General features: G+C 43.2%; 1 non-coding gene across 1 annotated transcript; it reads right to left on the reverse strand.

The window, feature by feature from the left end:
• Positions 1–8,752: 8,752 nt before the first annotated feature.
• On the reverse strand, positions 8,753–8,872 carry LOC140287427 (U5 spliceosomal RNA). The gene has a single exon (XR_011911600.1). It is a non-coding gene; the product is annotated as a U5 spliceosomal RNA (small nuclear RNA).
• Positions 8,873–9,598: the final 726 nt, after the last annotated feature.

The following is a 9,598-nucleotide window of genomic DNA, read 5'->3' on the forward strand; positions in this document are numbered from 1 at the left end:
GATATTCGAACCTTTTCTTAACTGCTTTTTACAAACTTTGGTTGGACGTTCACACCTTCTTGTAGCCGAACACATGCACTCCTGCTTTTGATGATGTATGGTTGGGCATTCGCACCTTTTTTTTACCCATTTTTCAGGTATTATGGGTGGACATTCACACCTTCTTGCAGCTGAACACCTCCCCTCCCACTTATGATCATGTGTGGTTTGATTTTCGAAAATTTTCTTTCATGTTTTCTAGCAATTATTGATGGACATTTAGACCTTCTTGCAGCTGAACACCACCTCTCCCGATTTTGATGATGTATGGACCGGCATTTTTACCTTTTCTAACACATTTTTCAGCAATTATGGTTGGAGATTCACACCTACTCACAGCCGAACAACTCCGCTACCGCATTTGATGGTGTATAGTCGGGCATTCTCACCCTTTCTCATCAGCTTTTTGCAAATTATGATCTGACATTCACACCTACTTCCAGTCGAACAGCTCTGCTCCCGCTTTTGATTATGTTTGGTTAGATATTCGAACCTTTTCTTAACTGCTTTTTACAAACTTTGGTCGGACGTTCACAATATCTTGCAGCCGAACACCTCCGCTCCCGCTTTTGATTATGTTTGGTTGGATATTCGAACCTTTTCTTAACTGCTTTTTACAAACCATGGTCGGACTTTCACACCTTCTTGTAGCCGAACAACTCCGCTCCCGCTATTGATTGTGTACAGTCGGGTATTTTAACCTTTTCTTACCCGCTTTTTACCAACTATGGTCGGACATTCACACCGTCTTACAGCGGAACACCTCTGCTCCCGCTTTTGATGGTGTATAGTCGGGCATTCGAAGCTTTTCTTACCCGCTTTTTACAAACTATGGTCGGACATTCAAACCTTCTTGTATCCGAAAACCTCCGCTCTCTCTTTTGATCATACATTGTCGGACATTCGCACCTTTTCTTACCCGCTTTTTACAAACCATGGTCGGACTTTCACACCTTCTTGTAGCCGAACACATCCGCTCCCGCTATTGATTGTGTACAGTCGGGTATTTTAACCTTTTCTTACCCGCTTTTTACCAACTATGGTCGGACATTCACACCTTCGTACAGCGGAACACCTCCGCTCCCTCTTTTGATGGTGTATGTTCGGGCATTCAAACCTTTTCTTACCCGCTTTTTCCAAACTATGGTCGGCTATTCACAGCTTCCTCTCCACCATACTTGTATGGTGGGATATTCACACCCACTTGCATCCGAAGACCTCCGCCCCAAATTTTGTTGATATTTAGTCGGACATTCGCACCTTACCCGCTTTTGGCAAACTATGGCCTTCTTGCAGCCAAACACCTCTGATCTCGCTTTTGATGATGTAAGGTTGGGCATTCAGACCTTGCTTCACCTGCTTTTCACCAAATATAGTCGGACATTCACACCTTCTTGCAGCCGAACACTTCCGCTCCACCTTTTAGTGTTCTATCACACCTTTTTTTCACCGCATTTTATACATTATGGTTGGAAATTTTCAACCACTCTCATCCGAAGACCTCTCCTCCCGCTTTTGTTAATATATTTGAACTTTAGTCGGACATTCAAACCTTCTTGCAGCTGAACCACCTCCGCTACCGCATTTGATGGTGTATAGTCGGGCATTCTCACCCTTTCTCATCAGCTTTTTGCAAATTATGATCTGACATTCACACCTACTTGCAGTCGAACAGCTCTGCTCCCGCTTTTGATTATGTATGGTTGGATATTCGAACCTTTTCTTAACTGCTTTTTACAAACTTTGGTTGGACGTTCACACCTTCTTGTAGCCGAACACATGCACTCCTGCTTTTGATGATGTATGGTTGGGCATTCGCACCTTTTTTTTACCCATTTTTCAGGTATTATGGGTGGACATTCACACCTTCTTGCAGCTGAACACCTCCTCTCCCACTTATGATCATGTGTGGTTTGATTTTCGAAAATTTTCTTTCATGTTTTCTAGCAATTATTGATGGACATTCAGACCGTCTTGCAGCTGAACACCTCCGCTCCCACTTTTGATGGTGTATAGTCGGGCTTTCGAGCCTTTTCTTCCCCGGTTTTTACAAATTATGGTTGGACATTCAGACCTTCTTGCAGCCCAAAACCTCCACTCCCTCTTTTGATCATACATTGTCGGGCATTCGCACCTTTTCTTACCCGCTTTTTACAAACCATGGTCGGACTTTCACACCTTTTAGTAGCCGAACAACTCCGCTCCCGCTATTGATTGTGTACAGTCGGGTATTTTAACCTTTTCTTACCCGCTTTTTACCAACTATGGTTGGACATTCACACCTTCTTACAGCAGAACACCTCCGCTCCCTGTTTTGATTATGTATGGTTTGACATTCGCACCTTCTCTCACCCGCCTTTTACTATGGTCGGCCATTCACAGCTTCCTCTCCACCATACTTGTATGGTGGGATATTCACACCCACTTGCATCCGAAGACCTCCGCCCCCACTTTTGTTGATATTTAGTCGGTCATTCGCACCTTACCCGCTTTTGGCAAACTATGGCCTTCTTGCAGCCAAACACCTCTGATCTCGCTTTTGATGATGTAAGGTTGGGCATTCAGACCTTGCTTCACCTGCTTTTCACCAAATATAGTCGGACATTCACACCTTCTTGCAGCCGAACACTTCCGCTCCACCTTTTAGTGTTCTATCACACCTTTTTTTCACCGCATTTTATACATTATGGTTGGAAATTTTCAACCACTCTCATCCGAAGACCTCTCCTCCCGCTTTTGTTAATATATTTGAACTTTAGTCGGACATTCAAACCTTCTTGCAGCTGAACCACCTCCGCTCCCTGTTTTGATCATATATGGGCTGGCAATACTACCTTTTCTTACCCGTTTGTGAGTAATTATGGCTGGACATTCACACCTACTTGCAGCCGAACACAACCTCTCTCGCTTTTGATGATGTATGGACCGGCATTCTTACCTTTTCTAACACATTTTTCAGCAATTATGGTCGGAGATTCACACCTACTCACAGCCGAACAACTCCGCTCCCGCATTTGATGGTGTATAGTCGGGCATTCTCACCCTTTCTCATCAGCTTTTTGCAAATTATGATCTGACATTCACACCTACTTGCAGTCGAACAGCTCTGCTCCTGCTTTTGATTATGTATGGTTGGATATTCGAACCTTTTCTTAACTGCTTTTTACAAACTTTGGTTGGACGTTCACACCTTCTTGTAGCCGAACACATGCACTCCTGCTTTTGATGATGTATGGTTGGGCATTCGCACCTTTTTTTTACCCATTTTTCAGGTATTATGGGTGGACATTCACACCTTCTTGCAGCTGAACACCTCCTATCCCACTTATGATCATGTGTGGTTTGATTTTCGAAAATTTTCTTTCATGTTTTCTAGCAATTATTGATGGACATTTAGACCTTCTTGCAGCTGAACACCACCACTCCCGATTTTGATTATGTATGGACCGGCATTTTTACCTTTTCTAACACATTTTTCAGCAATTATGGTTTGAGATTCACACCTACTCACAGCCGAACAACTCCGCTACCGCATTTGATGGTGTATAAACGGGCATTCTCACCCTTTCTCATCAGCTTTTTGCAAATTATGATCTGACATTCACACCTACTTGCAGTCGAAGCGCTCTGCTCCCGCTTTTGATTATGTATGGTTGGATATTCGAACCTTTTCTTAACTGCTTTTTACAAACTTTGGTTGGACGTTCACACCTTCTTGTAGCCGAACACATGCACTCCTGCTTTTGATGATGTATGGTTGGGCATTCGCACCTTTTTTTTACCCATTTTTCAGGTATTATGGGTGGACATTCACACCTTCTTGCAGCTGAACACCTCCTCTCCCACTTATGATCATGTGTGGTTTGATTTTCGAAAATTTTCTTTCATGTTTTCTAGCAATTATTGATGGACATTTAGACCTTCTTGCAGCTGAACACCACCTCTCCCGATTTTGATGATGTATGGACCGGCATTTTTACCTTTTCTAACACATTTTTCAGCAATTATGGTTGGAGATTCACACCTACTCACAGCCGAACAACTCCGCTACCGCATTTGATGGTGTATAGTCGGGCATTCTCACCCTTTCTCATCAGCTTTTTGCAAATTATGATCTGACATTCACACCTACTTCCAGTCGAACAGCTCTGCTCCCGCTTTTGATTATGTTTGGTTAGATATTCGAACCTTTTCTTAACTGCTTTTTACAAACTTTGGTCGGACGTTCACAATATCTTGCAGCCGAACACCTCCGCTTCCGCTTTTGATGGTGTATATTCGGGCATACGAACCTTTTATTACCCGCTTTTTACAAACCAAGGTCAGACTTTCACACCTTCTCTTAGCTGAACAACTACGCTCCCTCTTTTGATTGTGTACAGTCGGGTAATTTAACCTTTTCTTACCCGCTTTTTACCATCTATGGTCGGACATTCACACCGTCTTACAGCGGAACACCTCCGCTCCCTCTTTTGATGATGTATGGTTAGACATTCGCACCTTTTCTTACCCATTTTTCAGTAATTATGGGTAGACATTCACACCTTCTTGCAGCTGAACACCTCCTCTCCCGCTTATGATCATGTGCAGTTTGATATTCGAAAATTTTCTTTCATGTTTTCTAGCAATTATTGATGGACATTCAGACCGTCTTGCAGCTGAACACCTCCGCTCCCACTTTTGATGGTGTATAGTCGGGCTTTCGAGCCTTTTCTTCCCCGGTTTTTACAAATTATGGTTGGACATTCAGACCTTCTTGCAGCCGAAAACCTCCACTCCCTCTTTTGATCATACATTGTCGGGCATTTTAACCTTTTCTTACCCGCTTTTTACAAACCATGGTCGGACTTTCACACCTTTTAGTAGCCGAACAACTCCGCTCCCGCTATTGATTGTGTACAGTCGGGTATTTTAACCTTTTCTTACCCGCTTTTTACCAACTATGGTTGGACATTCACACCTTCTTACAGCAGAACACCTCCGCTCCCTGTTTTGATTATGTATGGTTTGACATTCGCACCTTCTCTCACCCGCCTTTTACTATGGTCGGCCATTCACAGCTTCCTCTCCACCATACTTGTATGGTGGGATATTCACACCCACTTGCATCCGAAGACCTCCGCCCCCACTTTTGTTGATATTTAGTCGGTCATTCGCACCTTACCCGCTTTTGGCAAACTATGGCCTTCTTGCAGCCAAACACCTCTGATCTCGCTTTTGATGATGTAAGGTTGGGCATTCAGACCTTGCTTCACCTGCTTTTCACCAAATATAGTCGGACATTCACACCCACTTGCATCCGAAGACCTCCGCCCCAAATTTTGTTGATATTTAGTCGGACATTCGCACCTTACCCGCTTTTGGCAAACTATGGCCTTCTTGCAGCCAAACACCTCTGATCTCGCTTTTGATGATGTAAGGTTGGGCATTCAGACCTTGCTTCACCTGCTTTTCACCAAATATAGTCGGACATTCACACCTTCTTGCAGCCGAACACTTCCGCTCCACCTTTTAGTGTTCTCTCACACCTTTTTTTCACCGCATTTTATACATTATGGTCGGAAATTTTCAACCACTCTCATCCGAAGACCTCTCCTCCCGCTTTTGTTAATATATTTGAACTTTAGTCGGACATTCAAACCTTCTTGCAGCTGAACCACCTCCGCTCCCTGTTTTGATCATATATGGTCTGGCAATACTACCTTTTCTTACCCGTTTGTGAGTAATTATGGCTGGACATTCACACCTACTTGCAGCCGAACACAACCTCCCTCGCTTTTGATGATGTATGGACCGGCATTCTTACCTTTTCTAACACATTTTTCAGCAATTATGGTCGGAGATTCACACCTACTCACAGCCGAACAACTCCGCTCCCGCATTTGATGGTGTATAGTCGGGAATTCTCACCCTTTCTCATCAGCTTTTTGCAAATTATGATCTGACATTCACACCTACTTGCAGTCGAACAGCTCTGCTCCCGCTTTTGATTATGTTTGGTTGGATATTCGAACCTTTTCTTAACTTCTTTTTACATATTTTGGTTGGACGTTCACACCTTCTTGTAGCCGAACACTTCCACTCCTGCTTTTGATGATGTATGGTTGGGCATTCACACCTTTTTTTTGCCCATTTTTCAGGAATTATGGGTGGACATTCACACCTTGCAGCTGAACACCTCCTATCCCACTTATGATCATGTGCGGTTTGATTTTCGAAAAGTTTCTTTCATGTTTTCTAGCAATTATTGATGGACATTTCGACCTTCTTGCAGCTGAACACCTCCGCTCCCGCTTTTGATCATACATTGTCAGGCATTCGCACCTTGTCTTACCCACTTTTTACAAACTTTAGTCGAACAGTCACACCTTTTTGCAGCCGAACACCACCTCTCCCGCTTTTTATGATGTATGGTCCAGCATTCTTACCTTTTCTAACACATTCTTCAGCAATTATGGTCGGACATTCACACCTACTCAGAGCCGAACACCTCCGCTCCCGCTTTTGATGGTGTATAGTCGGGCATTCTCACCCTTTCTCATCAGCTTTTTACAAATTATGATCTGACATTCACACCTGCTTTTGATAATGTATTGTTAGGCATTCGCACCTTTTTTTTACCCATTTTTCATGAATTATGGGTGGACATTCACACCTTCTTGCAGCCGAACACCTCCTCTCCCGCTTATGATCATGTGCGGTTTGATATTCGAAAATTTACTTTCTTGTTTTAAAGCAATTATTGATGGACATTCAAACCTTCTTTTTGATGGTGTATAGTCGGGCTTTCGAGCCTTTTCTTCCCGGTTTTTACAAACCAAGGTCGGACTTTCACACCTTCTTGTAGCCGAACAACTCCGCTCCCGCTATTGATTGTGTACAGTCGGGTATTTTAACCTTTTCTTACCCGCTTTTTACCAAGTATGGTCGGACATTCACACCTTCGTACAGCTGAACACCTCCGCTCCCTCTTTTGATGGTGTATGTTCGGGCATTCAAACCTTTTCTTACCCGCTTTTTCCAAACTATGGTCGGCTATTCACAGCTTCCTCTCCACCATACTTGTATGGTGGAATATTCACACACACTTGCATCCGAAGACCTCCGCCCCAAATTTTGTTGATATTTAGTCGGACATTCGCACCTTACCAGCTTTTGGAAAACTATGGCCTTCTTGCAGCCAAACACCTCTGATCTCGCTTTTGATGATGTAAGGTTGGGCATTCAGACCTTGCTTCACCTGCTTTTCACCAAATATAGTCGGACATTCACACCTTCTTGCAGCCGAACACTTCCGCTTTTAGTGTTCTATGAGGCATTCACATATTTTTTTTCACCGTATTTTATATATTATGGTTGGAAATTCTCACCCACTCTCATCCGAAGACCTCTCCTCCCGCTTTTGTTAATATATAGTCGGGCATTCGAACCTTTTCTTACCCGCTTTTTACAAATTATAGTCGAACATTCACACCTACTTGCAGCTGAATACTTCCGCTCCACCTTTTAGGTATGTATGGTTGGCATTTGCACCTCTTTTTATACTGATTGCTGAAGATTAAGTTGTACTTTCTCAAACTACAACATTTTTTTATTTGTTGAAACTTGATTTGAAGTGGATAAATAAGGAGGACAAACAGTTTTAAGTCAGGTTGATAGAAGGAATTAATTTTATAGCAAAATCTGTACTTCGTCATATGTCGAGAGATGCTTATTGCTGAAGAAGTTCTTTCTCATTCTACAAAGTACAACGTTGTTTATCGTTGAAACTTGATTAGACATGAATAAATATGAAGGACAAAGCAGTCTTAACTTGGTTTGAGTTAAGGAATTCGTTTTATAGGAGAATCCGAAATCGTGCATAACTCATAAAATAGAGCTTATTTTCGGATTCCTGAAGAATGATTCTGGTTCTTTCTCATAATACAAAGTTTGTTGTTTATTGTTGAAACTTCATCAGAAGTGAAGAAATAAATGAATGCCTATCAACAAATTGACCTTCTGTTGACCTTCGGGGAGGTGAGTATCTTCACTAGACTCACCTGTCTGCTCTTCCTCCTCATTTAGCGTAGCTCCACCCTCTGCCTGTGAATTCTCACAGACTTCAACACTGAGTGGTGAGGCCTCTACAGGCCCCTCCCCTTTTTGCTCCTCACTTCCAATCCAAGCTTTTGGCGGGAAGTTTGAATTTATTGGGTCAACCTCTTCACTTTGTTCACCAACTGCCACCTTTGGTCCTTCTCTTTGTTGGCTTGACTGTGGCTTTACCGTCTTTAATTTGTTGGCAAAAGATTTAGGGCAATCTCTGAAGAGGTGATTTAATTCTCCACAGAGATTACATTTCCTGCCATTTGGACACTCTCCAAAAGTTTGCCCAATTTCTCTGCTCTTCCCACATAACACCTTGGTACAAGCCTCAACCAGGTGTCCATGCTCACCACACTTGCGGCAGAACTTGGGCTGCCCCTGGTAGTGGATGTAACCTCGGTTTTCAAGGTGGCCAGAGTGTCGCCCACCCGCTGCACTGAGCACTCTTCAGCCCTTTTAAATGGTATAACTTTGCACTCCCGCACGCTCCAGCAAGCACCATTCAAGCAACAACTTTGCACTCCAGCTTCGAACATCGGCACAGTCGCAACAAGTAAGGCGACTCTACTCAGAGAAGTCACTCTGCACAGTAAGAAGATTTCTTTTGCACAGACAGAAAGGGCTTCACCCGCAAAGGTAAAGCCTGCCAAAAATAGAAACAACTCATTAGTGCTGCTCTCCACAGAAATCTTTAGTAAAAGGCGAAAGACTTATGAGAAAGAGTTATGAAGAGAAACCAGAGTACGATTATCCATCACTGCGGGAGCAGGGCATCAGGCTAGTTGGCATAGCCACCTTCCCCATGGTGAGCTTTGCTTGGTTGAGACGCTTGCCCCCCCCCCCCCCCCCCCCCCCCCTTGCTCCTCGGCTGACCAAGTAGGAACAATCGGGCCCTATTCGATGGCTGCCTTGTCTTTTACTCTGTGCAAAAGACAAGGCAGCAACAAAAACACCACGAGAATCCCGTATTGAGGCTTTGTTCTGGCCGCTCATTCGGGGTCGCGTTTCTTTCAAGCAATTCTCCTGGTTAGCCCACACTCGGCTCGCTCCCAGAGCCGTGTTAAAGTCTACTTCACATTCACTCTCTTTTCTCAGCAGACTCTTGGGATTTTATCTATAAAATGAATTCCTTCACTCAAACTATGTGAAAACTGCTTTGTCCTTAATATTTACCATGTCTAGAAAGATTTAAACAAAAAAAACAACGTTGTACTTTGCAGTAAAAGAAAGAGCAAATCTAAAGTTTCAGGAATCCGAGAATAAGCTTACTTTCATGAGTTCTTCACGATTTCGGATTTTGCTATAAAATGAATTCCTTCACTCAAACTAAATTAAAACTGCTAAACCGCTAATCTGTTATATGTAAGGCAGATGTCAAATTCACCGAAATAGGATCAAAGGGTATTCGGCCAATCGAGCTGTAGCAGCTTCGGTAAAAGAGTATAAGTTTAAGAGTTTGTGAATAAAGGTG

Source organism: Leuresthes tenuis, unplaced genomic scaffold (assembly GCF_036924035.1).
Source record: "Leuresthes tenuis unplaced genomic scaffold, fLeuTen1.0.hap1 SCAF_133, whole genome shotgun sequence".
NCBI lineage: Eukaryota > Metazoa > Chordata > Actinopteri > Atheriniformes > Atherinopsidae > Leuresthes > Leuresthes tenuis.